The following is a 17386-nucleotide window of genomic DNA, read 5'->3' as shown; positions in this document are numbered from 1 at the left end:
CACGCACCTAGAGCCTGTGCTCCGCAACAAGACAAGTCACCGCGATGAGAAGCCCGTGCACTGCAACGAAGAGCAGCCCCCGCTCGCTGCAACTAGAGAAAGCCCGCGTGCAGCAACAAAGACACAACGCAGCAAAAAATTAATTAATTTTTTTTTTTTAAAAAGAATGTAATTGAACATAATCAAATACACATTTTAATACACTGCTGATGAGAATAAAATGCATAACTATCTAGGGCAATTTGGAAACCGCTATCAATAACCTTTAAATATGTCTTGATCCAATAGGTCCAAATCTAAGAATTCATCTAAGGAAATAATTTTTTAAGTATTCTAAAATGTATATATAAAGTTGTTCACTGCAGCTTTCGTGAAAAAGACTTTTTAATAAAAATAAGTGTTCAAGAACAGGAAATTCGGAAAGAAATTACAGTACGTCCAAACAATAGCATACCACGCAATCATTGAAAATCAAAGTAAAAATGTGTTCTTATTGCCCTGGAAAAATATCTACAATCAGTTTAGTGAAAAAAGCAAACTAGAAAACTCCATGTTTCTGACGTCCTTTTTGTTTGTAAAATAAAAAGTAGTCACTTATATTCTTGGTACATAGAAAAAGTATGGAAAGAAACATACCAAAGCATTAACACTCTATTTTCTACAATGAAAATGTACTATTTATATAATTTTTAAAAATACATGTTAAACCCAGAAATCAACCCACACACTTATAGTTAATTAATCTTCGACAACAGAGGTAAGAATATACAATGGCGAAAAGACAGTCTCTTCAGCAAGTGGTGCTGGGAAAGCTGGACAGCCGCATGTAAATCAATGAAGTTATAACACTCCCTCACACCATACACACAAACTAAAAACTTAAATATAAGACATGACATCATAAAACTCCTAGAAGAGTACATGGCAAAACGTTTTCTGACATAAATCGTAGCAATGTTTTCTTAGGTCAGGCTTCCAAGACAACAGAAATAAAAACAAAAATAAACAAACGGGACCTAATCAAACTTACAAGCTTTTGCACAGCAAAGGAAACCATAAACAAAATGAAAAGACAACCTACAGAATGCGAGGAAATATCTGCAAACAATACGACCAAAAAGGGGTTAATACCCAAAATATACAAACAGCTCTTACAACTCAATAACAAAAAAACAAACAACCCAATCAAAAAACAGCCAGAAGACCTAAACAGACACTTCTCCAAAGAAGACATAAAGATGGCCAATAGGCACATGAAAAGATGCTCAATATCGCTAATTATCAGAGAAATGCAAATCAAAACTACAACGAGATATCGCCTCACACCGGTTAGAATGACCATCATCAAAAAGTCTACAAATAATAAATGCCGGTGTGGAGAAAAGGGAAGCCTCTTACAGTGCTGCTGGAAATGTAAACTGGTGCAGCCACTGTGGAAGACAGTATGGAGGTTCCTTAAAAAACTAAAAATAGAATTAACCATATGATCCAGCAATTCCACTCCTGGGCATATATTCGGAAAAGACAAAAACTCTAATTTGAAAAGATACATGCACCCCAATGTTCATAGCAGCACTGTTTACAATAGCCAAGGCGTGGAAGCAACCTAAATGTCCATCGACAGATGAATGGATAAAGAAAATGTGGTACATATATACAATGAAATACTACTCAGCCGAAAAAAGAATGAAATAATGCCATTTGCAGCAACAGGGATGGACCTAGAGATGATCATACTAAGTGAAGTAAGTCAGAAAGAGAAAGACGAATACCATATGATATCACTTATACGTGGAATCTAAAATATGACACAAATGAACTTATTTACAAAACAGAAACAGACTCACAGACACAGAGAACAAACCTACAGTTACCAAAGGGGAAAGAGGGTGGGGGAGGGATGAATTAGGAGTTTGGGATTAACAGATACACAGTACTATATATAAAATAAACAATAAGGACCTACTGTATAGCACAGGGAACTATATTAAATAGCCTGTAATAAACCGTAATGAAAAATATATGTGTAACTGTATCACTTTGCTGTACACCAGAAACTAACACAGCACTGTAAATCAACTATACTTCAATAAAAAATTAAAAAAGAAAAAAAGTTAAAAATAACAGTGTATAACTGATTCACTTTGTTATAAAGCAGAAACTAACACACCATTGTAAAGCAATTATACTCCAATAAAGATGTTAAAAAAAATAAAAAATAACAGTGATCCTAACAGAGCAATGCCGCCAGCCTGCACACGCACAGATTATCTGGAAGACCAGTCAAGAAGCTAGAAGCAGCGGCTGCCTCTGGGAATGGGATGTGGAAGAACGATAAACAGGGTGGAGGAAGGCTTACATTTCACTCTCTATCCTTGGGCGCCTTTTAAACTTTTTTAACCATGTACATACAGTATCTAGTCAAAGGAAATATACATTTCAAAACATTAAGATGTTCATATTCTTTCTAGTATAAGTATATTGCGTCCAATAAATACCAGAAAGTTATTTGTAAAGTCAAAAAGAACCGTAATCCTGAAGCCACAGACATCATCAGTTACTACAAAGAACCGAAAAACATTTAAAAAGCTAGTTCTTCAGCAAATTGTCCATCGCTAGTATACTCATCTCTAGCAGGCAGCACTGGTAACACCTATAGGGAAGCAAAGTGTATTTCTGAAGCTCTTCCAGCCATGGAATTCCTGCAAAATCAAAGACACACAAAAAACAAAAACACACAAGTAATGAGAAGAAAAGTACTCGATTAGTTTTTGATCACTGAACTACAGCCATGTTTTAATTCAAAAAAAACACAAGACAGAGTCATACACGTCTACAAAATTACTTTTAGGTCATACGCTTCTATAAAACTACATTTTTAAGTGTACTAACTACAGGATTCTCTTATCGCCGGCAGGGTTTTGTTAAAACCTCTAAGATGGGTAATTCGGCAATATCTCTCAAAATTTTAATGACACATAACATTCAACCCAAAAGGTCGACTTACAGGAATTCATTCATACACATGCAAAATAAATTATTATAGGATTATTCTTTACAGCATAGTTTTATAAATGCAAAAGACTGGAAAAAACTAAATGTTCCTTAGTAGAGGGCTGGGTAAATTATGGTATGCCATACAATGGCATACTATTCAACCATACTCTTCATTTTCAAAAAACTATGAAGAAGCCTTTAATGTATTGATACTGACATAGACTGATTTCCAAGATATATTAAGTAAAAAAAAAAAGCAAAAAACAAAATTCAGTAGTCTACTATCTGTGCAAGAAAGGAGAGTGGGGGAAGGCATATATGTATATGCACTTTTTCATACATATAATTAATAACATTAGTGTCTCTAGGGAAGGGTAGATGGCAGACAGCAGAGGAGGGAACCTAATCTTTAAAACATGTGTATGATAGTATTAACTGTTCAAAAAATAAATATTTTATAATTTAAAAATTTTAATGCATTTAACTAGCAGTTCTATCTCTCCTTTCCAGGTAACTTAAACAAGATGAAAGGAACCTTCAGGCCCACAAGAATACCCCTGAGGTACGCTTTAAAAAAATTTTTACAGCCAATCATGCATGTAATAAGCTTGTGACTACAATAAAAATTACATAAGTTTAATAATGCCGTAACTATCCATATGCAATCTCAATAGTAACCAATTTCCCAAAAGCATAACGTCTAACCCCACCCCCAAAATTCCAAAACGGAATGACTGATCAGTTGATGATTCCAGTAAAACAGAAGAGTCCGGATTTCATTAAGACCCAGGGTTCTCTGTGGGAGGTTAGTTTCAGCCTTCTCTCAGCCAGGGTGCTTTCTTGGCCACTTGACAACATTAGACGGTGGGGTTAACATGGCCAAGAGTCAGGCTCCTTGTCCCTTGTCACAAGCTCGGTCTCCAGCCAACATAGCTCTCTCATAAAAGGAAGGCAAGAGCCAGGCCCCAGGGTGTACAGCCAGGGGGCTGCGGACCTGCTCAGGGTTCACATCCTTCCGACGAAAACAGGAAGGGACACATCCTTCGCCACTGCCAGATGAGAAGCCCTTCCCGCCTCAGCCTTCCACACTGAACTCAGCACACTCACCAGGGGACTCCTGTCTCCTTGCTCATCCCGCTTCCTTGGGGGCGCAGCTCTCTGGGAACAGGGCTAACAGCCCTGCTCTCTGTCCTCAGGCACAACAGTAAAGTTAGTTGAAGATTCTCACCAGAGTGCATAGCGCATTCTCTACTAATTACCCAGATACACCCCAGAATAACTCTCTCACTTTAACGGCAGTGGTTTTCCTTAAGGGCTTTCAGTGTTTTGGGTCCATTTCTCATGGACACCTATGTACACACTTTCTGTGTCCCCTTCCGTCACCCACGCCACCCCAAAACAGATCTAGCGAGCAAATGACTATAAGGTGCGCCCCATCTTCCAGGGCTTAGTCACGCTTTCATGATTCCACAAAACCATTACTACACAATTTGGCTAAATACTGTCACACTGTCTAAACAAATGCTTCTGTGGCAATTTCCAAAATCTACTCCAAATTCTGAAGTGAATGAGAGTAAGAAAAGCTTTTCCCATCGTGTTCACTTTATAAATGCAGTCACAGGCCGCAGGCAACGGCTACCAACAGGCGAGTTCAATCAGCAACAGGCTAAAGTACCACCCCGTCAGCCCGAATCAAGAGCGTGGCAGGAGAGCATTTCTTTTGAAAGGGCCACCCTCCTCAGAATGGGATCCTATGTCTGGAGGGCGATCTATTAAGTGATAAAAATACTTCTTAAGTCAAACTTTTTAGACAAAGATATAGCCTTAGATTTAGATACATACCAGGCCCAAATTCTCCATAAATAAGGCCAGAGGTAGCAAAAGAAAATAGCATCTCTCCTTCCTACCTGCCCCCCTCCCCGATGAATAACCAGTATCTCATGATAAGTGTTTATAACAGATGCTAAGGACTACCTACTTAGGAGTCAAAACTTACTGGAAAACAAAACACCAAAGGCCAAACTTTAAAATGAGCCTTCCCCTCCCTGATATCTGGATGGCAGATTACAAAATGGACTCCCAAGGGAGGTCTGATCACTTAGGACAAGTAACATTAGACCCTACTGAACACTAAAGAGTGTGATGGAGGGAAATCTGATAATACGGACCCAGAGAGAAAGATCAGACACTTGCCCACTAGTTAACTTTTCAGATTTCTAGGCAAGAGAAGATTTTCTAATGATACTTAATTCTCTCGTCAGAAAAGTAATATACACTCATTGTATACAAATTCAAAATAATTTTTGAAATTAAAAGCATTTGTTGGGACTTCCCTGGTGGCGCAGGGGTTAAGAATCCACCTGCCAATGCCGGGGACATGGGTTCGAGCCCTGGTCCAGGAAGATCCCACATGCCGCGGAGCAACTAAACCCATGCACGACAACTACTGAGCCTGCGCTCTAGAGCCCGCAAGCGACAACTACTGAGCCCGCGTGCCACAACTACTGCAGCCCCCGCGCTCTAGAGCCTGTGCTCTGCAACAATGAGAAGCCACCACAATGAGAAGCCCGCGCACCGCAACGAAGAGTAGCCCCCGCTCGCCGCAACTAGAGAAAGCCCGCACGCAGCAACGAAGACCCAATGCCGCCAAAAATAAATAAATAAATTTATTTTTAAAAAAAAGAGCAAAATCACACCTAAAATGCGTAAAATTCCCAATTTAAAACTCATCATAATCTTAAATAACAAGTTAAAAATGTTTTAATCATCCATGAAATGAACACCATATTATGCAGCCTAACTGACATTTATCCATATAGCTAATGTCACATACAAAAAAATTCCTAACGCATCTGAAAGGCCCAATACTATTATCAATCCCCACATTTGGGAAAATGACTTAAAAGGACCTGAACTTAAAATCTTAAAGAACTTTATAATATACTGATCATTATCTTTCAAGAATAATTTTCTGGGAATTCCCTGGCGGTCCAGTAGTTAAGACTTGGCCCTTTCACTGCCGTGGGCCCTGGCTCAGTCCCTGGCTGGGGAACTAAGATCCCACAAGCTGTGTGGTACAGCCCCACCTGCCCAAAAAAAAGAATAATTGTCTGCAATTACCCAAATGTATTCACAAAGACCTGTGTTTAGCTTCACAATTCAGTCAATAAAAGTTAAGCACATCACTTACACAGTACTGGACTGAGCACTAGAGTGAATGGGGGACCAAAGAAGGTTGGAAATTGAAAAACAAAGATATACAGTCTACTCTTAAGGTCCTTATAATCTATATCCGAACACAGGAGACTTAAAAATAACTATACAAAATCTAAAGAAAGGGAACTCACATTTACTAAGTGTATCTTACAGGTCAAGTAGCAAAGTTGCAATACACACGCAACATCCATGAATCCTGTCTCAAGGGAAGAAAACAAGGCAGGGTGGGAGGGTGTTGAGGTTGAGGAGGGCAGGCGGTGAAGTCAAAAACCCAAAGCAAAACATAAACGCCAACTGAGTGATACAGAAGATAAGTACAGTCGTCATTAGTCTTCCACAAATGCTGCTGGGACAACTGGACATCCACATGCAAAACAACGAAGTTAGAGCCCTATCTCACACTATTTATACAAACTAACTCAAAATGGGTCAACAACCTCAATGGAAGAGCTAGATCTATAAAACTCTCTAAGAAGGAAACACAAGAGTAAATCGCCAAGACCTTAGATTTGGCAATAGATCCTTAGATATGACACTAAAAGCATAAGCAGCAAAAGAAAAAATACAATTGGACTTCATCAAAATTAAAAACTTTTGTACAGCAAAGAACGTACGTTATCAAGAAAGTGAAAAGACAACCTATAGAATGAATGGGAGAAAATATCTGCAAATCATATATCTGATAAGAGTTTAATATTCAGAATATGTAAGAACTCCTAAAAGTCAAAAACAAAAAGACACACAATCCAATTTAAAAATGGGCAAAGGAAAACAACAAGGTCCTACTGTATTGCATAGGGAACTATATTCAATATCTTGTAATAAGCAATAATGGAAAAGAATATGAAAATATATATATGCATAACTGAATCACTTTGCTGTATACCAAAAACTAACATAACATTGTAAATTAACTATACTTCAATCTAAAAAAAATAAAATGGGCAAAGGACTTGCACAGATACATGGATACTTCTCCAAAGAAAATATACAAATAGCCAATAAGCACAAGAAAAGATGCTCAACATCTTAGTCATTAGGGAAATGCAAATCAAAACCACAGTGAGATACTACTTCACACCTACTAGGATGGCTATAATTTTAAACAACAAAAACAAAGAGAAGATAACAAGTGTTGACAAGGATGTGGAGAAACTGAAACCCTTGTACGATGTTGTTGGGAATGTAAAAATGTACAGCCACTGTGGAAAAAGTCTGGCAGTTCCTCAAAAAGCTAAACATGGAATTACCACATGATCCAGTAATTCTACTCCTAGGTATATACCTAGAATTGAAAAAAAGACTCAAGGGCTTCCCTGGTGGTGCAGTGGTTGAGAATCCGCCTGCCAATGCAGGGGACATGGGTTCGAGCCCTGGTCTGGGAAGATCCCACATGCCACGGAGCAACTAGGCCCGTGAGCCACACCTACTGAGCCTGCGCGTCTGGAGCCTGTGCTCCGCAACAAGAGAGGCCGCGATAGTGAGAGGCCCGCGCACCGCGATGAAGAGTGGCCCCCGCTCGCCACAACTAGAGAAAGCCCTCGCACAGAAACGAAGACCCAACGCAGCCAAAAATAAATAAATTAATTAAAAAAAAAAAAAAAACACAAAAGAAAAAAAAAAAAAAAAAGACTCAAATAGAAATTTGTAAACCAACATACATTACAGCATTAGTCACAACAGTCAGAAAGTGGAAACAACCCAAGTTCCATCAGTAGATAAAGGATAAATAAAATGTACAATATCCATACAACAGAATATTATTCAGCAATTAAAAAGGAATAAAATGTACAATATCCATACAACAGAATATTATTCAGCAATTAAAAAGGAATAACATTCTGACACAGGTTACAACATAAATGAACCTTGAAAACATTACGTTAAGTGAAATAAACCAGTCGTAAAAGGACATATATTATTCCATTTATATGAAATATCTAGAACAGGCAAATTCATAGAACTAGAAGATTAGAAGTTACCAGGGGCTGAGGAAGAGGGACGAACAGGGATTTACTGCCTAATAGTTACAGAGTTTCTGTTTGGGGTGATGGGAAAGAGTTGGAAGCAGATTACGGTGACTGTTACCCAATGTGAATGTCATTAATGCCACTGAATTACATACTTAAAAATGGTTACAATGGCATATTTTATATAATATACATTTTACCACAATAAAAAGAAAAAAAAAAAGTTTCTATAAAGTCTTTAGGAGTCTGGATTGCCCAAGGGTAGATTTCAAACCAGGGACTCAAATCCAAAATGGACTGTAGGTCCCCAGATCTGACTAACCCTCATGGAAACCTTAGTGGGAAGCTTGCATCTCTACATCCTTCCTGACCAGTGAACAGGCCTCTCCAGATGCTGCCGGATGCTGGAAGCAGACTCTCCCCCAAGGCAGCCCAGGGACCTTCCACGCAGGAAGAATAACCTGTGCTGGAAAAAAACAGAGATAAGTGGCAAGGAAGCTGAAGAATCCAAGAGCCAAACTCTGCTCCTCTGCAGCTGCGTGACCACGGACACATTACTCAAGTGCTCTAACGAAGCTTCAGCTTCCTCTCGTTATGAAATGAAAACAGCATCTACCTTTAAATGTTGACATAAGACCTGACAAAAGTACTCCTACAGCACCCGGCCTAGTGCCTGGCAGATGGTGGGTGTTCAGTCTACGATGGCTGTTGCTACTGGGACGAGAGGTCCGTTTGCCGCCCCGGAGGCAACCAAAGGCTTGGATCTGGAGAATTCTATGACTTACCAGAACTTAAATAAAACGCAGACTTCAGAGAAGGAGCTGTTTCTATGCAGTTCAAACTCTTAGAAAGACTGGCTTATTGTTCACAGAATGAACCCAGCTACTCCACGTTAGGAAGGGCGCGGCTACACAATTCACTCTCTCTGCACAACAGGCCTCTGTTCACAACAGAGCCCTGCCTTTACCAGCAGGAGAGACGTGCTCTGTGGAGGAGCGGAGCAGGAAATCAGCTAGGAGGTGGACCTGAGGCAGCTCTCCAACGCTGGTGGCCTCAGAAGCACTTGGGAAATCTGTTAGACACAGATGCCTCACCCCCACCGCCAGACACTCTGATTACTAAATATTTCAGGCAGGGCCCTTGAGCACAACTGTGTAAAGAAACACTTGAAAAGGGAAGGCATGGAGATGTTACAAGACTACCTTCTGATGTTGGCAAACAGACCAGTCTGCCCCACAAAGTAAGACCTGCGTTTTCCTCCAAACCTGTCGAAAATGCACTAGCTTTGGCAATGCAGAGGGATCACCTGCAGGTGATATCCAATTCAACCTGCACGTTCTGCACCTCTCACAGGAACAAAAAGAATAAAAAAAAAATGACTTAAATCATATTACCAGAAGTTGGTAAAATTTTTGTCAAACACCCTTAAATTGCTTAGGAAATTATTAACTTGTTCAACTTTTTGGTCAGCAATCAGGCAATATGTATCAAAAGTCACCCAATATTCTCACTTCTTAAAATTGATCTGAAGAAAACAACACAAAAGCAGCAAACTACATGCAAAAAAAAAAAAAAAAAGCCACCGTTGTAGTATATATAATATCAAAAAAATAAAAGATAACGTGCCTGTCAAGGATCCCAGTTTACCAAAATTTGCCATATCAACTCAAATACGACAAAGCTATTAAAAATTTTAATGATGTGTACTATGTCATTACACGGAAACTATTCAAAAAACACTCAAGACCTAAAATTACTTACTAAAAAGCATGGACAGCTTTAAAGGGTGACGCATTAAGCAAAAACCTTGTGGGGGGGTATAGGTGAAGGGCATCAAAAGGCACAAACTTCCAGTTATAAATAAATAAGTCCTGGGGTTATAATGCACAGCATGATGACAACAGTTAATAGTACTGTGCTGCATATTTGAAAGGTGCTAAGAGAGTAGATCTTAGAAGTTCGCATCACAAGGAAAAAATTCTATAACTCTGTAGGGTGATGGATCTTGACTTACTGTGGTGACGACTTCACAATATACAAAAATATTGAACCATTACGTTGCAAACCTGGGAACTAATATACTGTCGTATGTCAATTCTACCTCAATAAATACAAAAAAAGGGACTTCCCTGGTGGAGCTGTGGTTAAGAATCCACCTGCCAATGCAGGGGACACGGGTTCGAGCCCTGGTCCAGGAGGATCCCACATGCCGCAGAGCAACTAAGCCCGTGCGCCACAACTACTGAGCCCGCGTTCTAGAGCCCACGAGCCACAACTACTGAGCCCGTGCACCACAACTACTGAAGCCCGCGTGCCTAGAGCCCGTGCTCCGCAACAAGAGAAGCTGCCGCAGTGAGAAGCCCGTGCACCACAACAAAGAGTAGCCCCCGCTCGCTGCAACTAGAGAAAGGCCGCGCGCAGCAACGAAGACCCAATGCAGCCAAAAGTATAAAATAAAAAAATTTTTTTAATTTTTAAAAAAGCGAGTCACATGAATGTTTAAAAATAAATAAATAAATACAAAAAAAAAGTCTTTGGATACAAAGAAAAGACAAGACCTTGTGTTAGGACAGCTTGGCATAGGTTTTCCCCGTCTGGCCTCTCAACTTTTTGTATTATTGCCGTATCACTGTAATAGGACTCTAAGTAAATTTAACTGATTCTGCTTGGAAAGTTAACTGGACAACCATTCTAGAGAGCTGGAAAGTGGAGTCACTGACCACAGCCATCTTGAACGAAGATAAACACACCCAAATGGGCCATGGTAACAAGATGGCCACGAGGCCAGTTCTAGGTATTTTTTCAGAAAAAGATAAATCTTAACAGACATGGTAACTATTTTTTTTATTTGAATTTTATTTTTTTTATACAGCAGGTTCTTATTAGTTACCTATTTTATACATATTAGTGTATACATGTCAATCCCAATCTCCCAATTCATCCCACCACCACCCCCCTGCCCCCAGATATGTTAACTATTAAACTTAAATTTACATTTTTTAAAAAGCAAGTATAAACACACTAAAAGAAAGGAGGAAATCTGGTTTGGCAGCTATTCATGTGGCAAAAGATCAGAGGACTTCAGAACCACAACTTCAATATAAGGTAACAAAATCATGTAGCTAGGAGACAATTTACATAAAAACAACATTAGGCGAGAAACAGAAGGCCCAGTTCTCATCCTAGTTCTATCACGTACTTGGATTTAACGTGCAGGTCTTGGGTTCTCATCTGTAAATTGATAGGATAACGATGGTATCTTCTCTGCCTACCTCACAGGATTTTGAAGGAAACAAAGATTATGAATGTACAAGTGCTTTGAAAATCCAGGGTCTGTTCCCTTGAATCTGGCTATTAGTATTATAAAGACGTTCATATACATGCAGCTACAGACAAGGGTAACCATGTTTAGGAGGTACACTCCAAACCAATAATACGCGGATATGCCTCCCAAGGGGCCCAGGGTCTGGGGCCAGGCCTGTCCCTTTATCCGGATGTTCAAATCTTTCAGGAGAATCTATTCGTCTACTTCTTGGCCATTTTTTTTAATTCGTAAAAGCAAATGTAATCACTAACAAAATTAATAGAGATTGCAGGACTCTCAAACTGGGTTTTTAAGAATTACCTGGGGATTGTTAAAACTATGGCTGCCCACAGGCTTCCCTGGTGGCACACTGGTTAAGAATCCGCCTGCCAATGCAGGGGACACAGGTTCGAGCCCTGGTCTGGGAAGATCCCACATGCCACGGAGCAACTAAGCCCGTGCGCCACAACTACTGAGCCCACATGCCTAGAGCCTGCGAGCCACAACTACTGAAGCCCGTGCACCTAGAGCCCGTGCTCTGCAATAAGAGAAGCCAATGAGAAGCCTGCGCACCGAAACGAAGAGTAGCCCCCGCTCGTCGCAACTAGAGAAAGCCTGCGTGTAGCGACGAAGACCCAACGCAGCCAAAAATAAATAAACAAACAAACAAACAAATAAAAACTATGGCTGCCCAGACCCCACGCAGACTGAACTAACCAAAATCTCTGGGTGGCTGGGGATAAATAAGACCAGGCCATTTGTATTTTAAGAAGCTCTCCAAGTGATTCTGGTGGCCTGATTACTGCTATTATTATTACGTTGTTATTAATATTAACTGCCAGCATGAACACATGACAGGAATTCCATATACCCGCTCAGTATACGCCAGTCACTGTTCTCAGCATCTTACATATATTATCTCACTTAATCCTCACACAGTCCTACAAGTAGATACTACTACTAACATTGCCCTCCCTCCACCCTCCTTTTATAGAGGTAATCACTGAAATACAAAGAGATGATTTCACTGGCCCATGGCCCAAAGTCACAGGGCTAGTAAGTGGCAGAGCCAGAAAGCACAACAAAGTTTGAAAATCCTTGATACAGTTTCCTAACCTACAACAGTAACTGTATACTCTGGTCAGTATAAATAAATTCTGCTTTATTTCAAACATCGCATTTAAAGGACCCTAACAAAACCAAGTTGTCTCAAGAGAGCGTGGTGAAATCAGGTTAAACCATGAGGGACAAAGGGTCTAGGGCTGTTTACATACTTCAGCATCACCAGCACCAGTTTGTAACCGTTTTGTCTGTCTTCTCTATTAGACTGTGAGTGAGCCCTTGAGGTGCGGGGACCAGATACGTCTTTTCAACTGTACCCTCGTGGTACCTGGTATCTAATTAAAGAAAGGGTTTAATAAATTAATCAATAAATCTAGAGAAGGCCTGATGACTGTCCTGGGAAATGAAAGGCTCTTTCATAGAAAAGAAACAGACGTGATTCATGTTGCTTCCGGGGGTACAACTAAGATCAACAGGTAAAAGGGGAGGGGTAGTTTTGGAGACAGTCTAAAATACCTTTCTAGCAACCAAGACCTGTCCAGAGACAGGAAAGCGTGCCTGCAGTTTGTGGCTAAAGACCAAAATATTGTAGATAAAAGGCAGGATGTGGGACTATGGGGCCTCTAAGAGCTCTTCCAAGGCTCAAATTCTGTTACTCTAAGTTACGATACATTCCTTTATTCCTTCTCACGTTCTACAGTGACTAGTTACACCAGTGCAGTCGTCCAAGCACAGAGGCTACCACAAAGTGTTCTACAAGCTCCAGATCCCTCAAGGATCTAGAGAAAAGTAAATCACCGGAGTGAATCTTCCAAGGAGGAAGATAATGGATACAACAGGGACCAGCAAGGAGGCAGGAGAATTCCAGGCAAGAAACAAGAGAAAAGTCAACAAAGGTGTTATGGAAGCAATGCTGCCGTTTGAACACATCTGAGCTACGTCTTTAGGGATCCTTGTGGGGAAGTGGACTTCGGCTGCCGTAAGGATCTGGGGAGGAAATGCATTCAGCATGGCAGTAATGGTCTGAGCATAAGGGAGGCGGGAAAGCCCTGGGGTGACGAAGACACGGCTAGAAACACTCAGGAAATTCTGGTGCTAAAAAGAAAAGGCTTTCAGAGGTCAGTCAGCCAAACACACACACTCTTTATGGATGCCGACCTGGTTGCACTGGGTAAAGAAAGCTTAGTTTACTTTCTTAAATTACATTTCACAAACCAAAGACTGAATCATCAGTGATTCTGTCTTTAAACATTTGTTAGTTTCTGCTACTGTCTATTCTTTCCACTATTTGACAAGCAGACTTGCAGTTATCAAAACTCTTATCAAAACTCAGCTCTGAGGGGCTTCCCTGGTGGCGCAGTGGTTGAGAATCTGCCTGCCAATGCAGGGGACACGGGTTCGAGCCCTGGTCTGGGAAGATCCCACATGCCACGGAGCAACTGGGCCCGTGAGCCACAATTACTGAGCCTGCGCGTCTGGAGCCTGTGCTCCGCAACAAGAGAGGCCGCGATGGTGAGAGGCCCGCGCACCGCGATGAAGAGTGGTCCCCACTTGCCGCAACTAGAGAAAGCCCTCGCACAGAAACGAAGACTCAACACAGTCATAAATAAATAAATAAAAGAACGTGAATTTCTAAAAAAAAACTCAGCTCTGAGCCTAACATTTACAATCCCTTAAATGATTATAACATTTACCAACAGTACTATGAAATAAAAAGTATTATCTACCAATCTAAAAAGCTACAACTTTATAAGTAGAAGACTGTTAAGAATAAATGGAGTCTGAAAAAATTAATTTATGTCTCAGGTCCAAAAAACTATCTCACCCAATTTATAAACTGTGAGATTAAGCCACCTAAAAAAAAAGAGAATTGGGGCTTCCCTGGTGGCGCAGTGGTTGAGAGTCTGCCTGCCAATGCAGGGGACACGGGTTCGAGCCCTGGTCCGGGAAGATCCCACATGCCGCGGAGCAACTAGGCCCGTGAGCCACAACTACTGAGCCTGGGCATCTGGAGCCTGTGCTCCGCAACAAGAGAGGCTGCGAGAGTGAGAGGCCCGTGCACCGCGATGAAGAGTGGCCCCCGCTTGCCACAACTAGAGAAAGCCCTCTCACAGAAACTAAGACCCAACATAGCCAAAAATAAATAAATAAATAAATAAATTTAAAAAAAAAAAAAAAAAAAAAGAGAATTAACAAAGGACTGAAGGAAAAAAATCTAAATTCCAGACCAATGAACAAAATGTAACACATCTGAATGATAAACTTAATGGTCTTCTGGCCATTCATTTCTCAACATCCCTGTCAAACTATTTTAAGGATCTGAAATCTTGCTCTATAAAAAGCAAGTTCCCATCATCTGAACTACACTTGAGAGATTCTATCGCAGTAGTTACTGAAGCATAAAAAACCAAGCTTCAGATTTTTGTTTCTTGTTAGTACAAAAAAATGCCTACCTGTTTTACGTAAAGTTGAGTCTGTGGCCAAAATCCTGGCACACTAGGAGATCAAGTTCTAACACTGATTTAAGGTGCGAAGGCCTTTTCCCTACTTACTACCGCTTAAATTGTGACATGGAGATAAAATATATGACACCTCCACCACCAACAGTCTCTTTAAAGGATTTCTGACTCCGCTTAACCTTAGCTGGGAGAATATAAAACTACGGCTGAAAACTCCTCAACAAAAATTAAAACTTTAGAAATCTGAAACTGCTACACGTTAGCTGATAAACTATGAATTATAGAAACTGAGATCTGAGTAACATTTGCCAAAAAAGGTGCAATTACACAATCTCACAAAAATGGATAAGCAAACACCTCACCAAAATTTAAATCTTTCTTAGCAAATGGAGAAGATAAATAATGTTCAGTAACTCTGGGACACTGTGGTGTAATTTTTCTTATCTAAATGGTCTCTGCAGCAATGTTACTATTCTCCACTGCTCCCTTTGCTTTGGATGAGCAAAGGGAGCCCATGGTCCAGGATTCCTCATATCAAGAGCACGGCAAATGTCACAATAATAGCAATAAAAGCAACAGTTTCTAAAGCCATCATTTATACTGGACTCTGGCCCCCGAACAGGGTGCAAGGCACATGGCAGCAGGCAACTATTTCTCGCTTCTGATTCTTCTGCATCACTGCCTCCCAAAGGACTAGAGAATCTAAAGCTCTGGACGCCACATCTACAAATCAAAGTACCATGTTTAAAGAGCTCACAGGTTCTACGGATGGTCAGCAGTTAATGAACGAACCCCAAGACAGAGAAACTCACCCAGATGCAACAAAACACGCTTCAAGGCTCCATCTAATTTTTGTTTTTAATTTTTGGAGTAAACACAAGTATTAAAAAAAAAAATTATGTAATAAGTGAGACTCTGGAAAACCCGACTCATCCGAGCGGCTCGTTAAACGGGAAAGCAAAATGCGATTAGCTCTATTGTAGCCAAGCAGGCTAACGTGCAAGAGCACCCACTCCTCTCCGTCAGAGCGTCCCTGCCAATACCGAAGAACAACAAAGGCAAGTTGAGGAGGCTGCACAAGGCTTAACTCAGCACTTGTCCGCTTTGCCAGCCTCCGAAGAAGCTCGCCGCGGGCCCAGGGACCGCGGGCTCCCTGCGTATCCGGCCCGGCCCGCGCTCGGCTTTGTCTGGCCCGCCTGGACCCGTTCCCCCCGGATCTTCCTCCACACCCATCACTCGCCCGTGACTATAGTTGTGGTGGGTTTCTCCCCCTCGCCCCCTCCCCCCCTCCTCTCGCGAGCCCCGCTCTTTTCAAACGCGGCTTCGCCCACCCGGCCTGGGAGACTCGGGTCGGGAAGGGGGCCCGGGGTGGGGTCCGGCAGAGGAGAAGAGAGGGGGACGCACAAAGCCGGGCTCACTCCACAGCCGCCCCCCTCCCTCTGCAAAGCAGCCTGGGATCAGCGACCTGCGGGCTGGATAAACAGCCCTCCCCTCCCGCTCCCCGCCCGGCTACCACCTAAGGGCCGCCCCCTCCCCCCAAAGAGCACCCAAGAGCGGATGACAGCGCTGGACCTCGCCCCCACCCAGCCTCGGCGCCCACCACCGCGAGGGGGGGCTGGGGCCTGGAAGGGCTGGGGTCTACACATCCTCGCCCTAACCAGGGACTTACAGCCGTATTAGTCGCTCCTGTTGCCCCTGCGGACCAGACGGCCGCCGCCTTCTCCTCCACCCCAATGAGGTTAAGCGCTTGGTGCGGGGATTAAAAAAAAAAAAAAAAAAAAAAAAAAAATTAGAAGCCCAGAGCGCCTGCGCAGTGCGGTCTCTCTTTTTTCCCCTTACCGCCACGACCCGGCTAGACCATAGAGAGTGTAAACCGAGACCAGAGAGGCGCCTGCTTCTCTATGGTAACGCCCCCGCGCAGGCGCTGCCCTGGCTGCGCCGGGCTTCGGGACCTGCAAGTCCCAGGAGATTTTGCCTCCTTGGAGAACGTCAATTGGCCCTGATGGGGACCCGTAGGGAAAAGTTCTTTCAGGAAAGGGGGGCCAGAATGGAGTTGGGCACCCCCCCTGAGAAGTTGCGGCAAAACTCAGGCAAGGCGGGAGGGTCGGATCTAAGCGGCCATGGCAGTAGGGCACCAGAAAGCAGGGAGCGTAGAACTCAGGAGGAACCAAGAAAGCCTGGGTAAAAGTCGTCCGGCCGGAACTTCCTCCGGTGGGGGCGGGGGGTGTCTAATACCTGAAGGAATCGGCCTTTCACTTCTGGGTTACGCGCGTCGCGCCCCGGCCGGGTGTCCGGGGCGAAGGAAATTGTGCCCTGCGACTTCCCGTACCTCGGCTCCCCTTTCCCCGCTCGAGGAGGCGCGGGCGCTGGAGCCGGAA

At 42.4% G+C, this 17386-nt stretch overlaps 1 protein-coding gene across 14 annotated transcripts in view; it reads right to left on the bottom strand.

Moving 5' to 3' along the window:
• Positions 1–16966, bottom strand: part of CLASP1 (cytoplasmic linker associated protein 1) — a 261977-nt gene extending 245011 nt beyond the window's left edge. For 3 of the 14 annotated variants that reach the window (XM_082465779.1, XM_082465780.1, XM_082465769.1), the window contains exon 1: positions 16678–16960. The gene's annotated coding sequence lies outside the window, so the exon portion shown is untranslated. Of the gene's footprint in view, positions 1–16677 lie in introns of all 14 variants that reach the window. The other 11 variants (XM_082465786.1, XM_082465783.1, XM_082465778.1 and 8 more) reach the window with 10 other exon arrangements.
• Positions 16967–17386: the final 420 nt, after the last annotated feature.

Source organism: Balaenoptera physalus (assembly GCF_965194825.1).
Source record: "Balaenoptera physalus genome assembly, chromosome: 6".
NCBI classification, from domain to species: Eukaryota; Metazoa; Chordata; class Mammalia; order Artiodactyla; family Balaenopteridae; genus Balaenoptera; species Balaenoptera physalus.
Note: the sequence above shows the minus strand (reverse complement) of the source record. Positions and strands in the feature narration are given on the sequence as shown.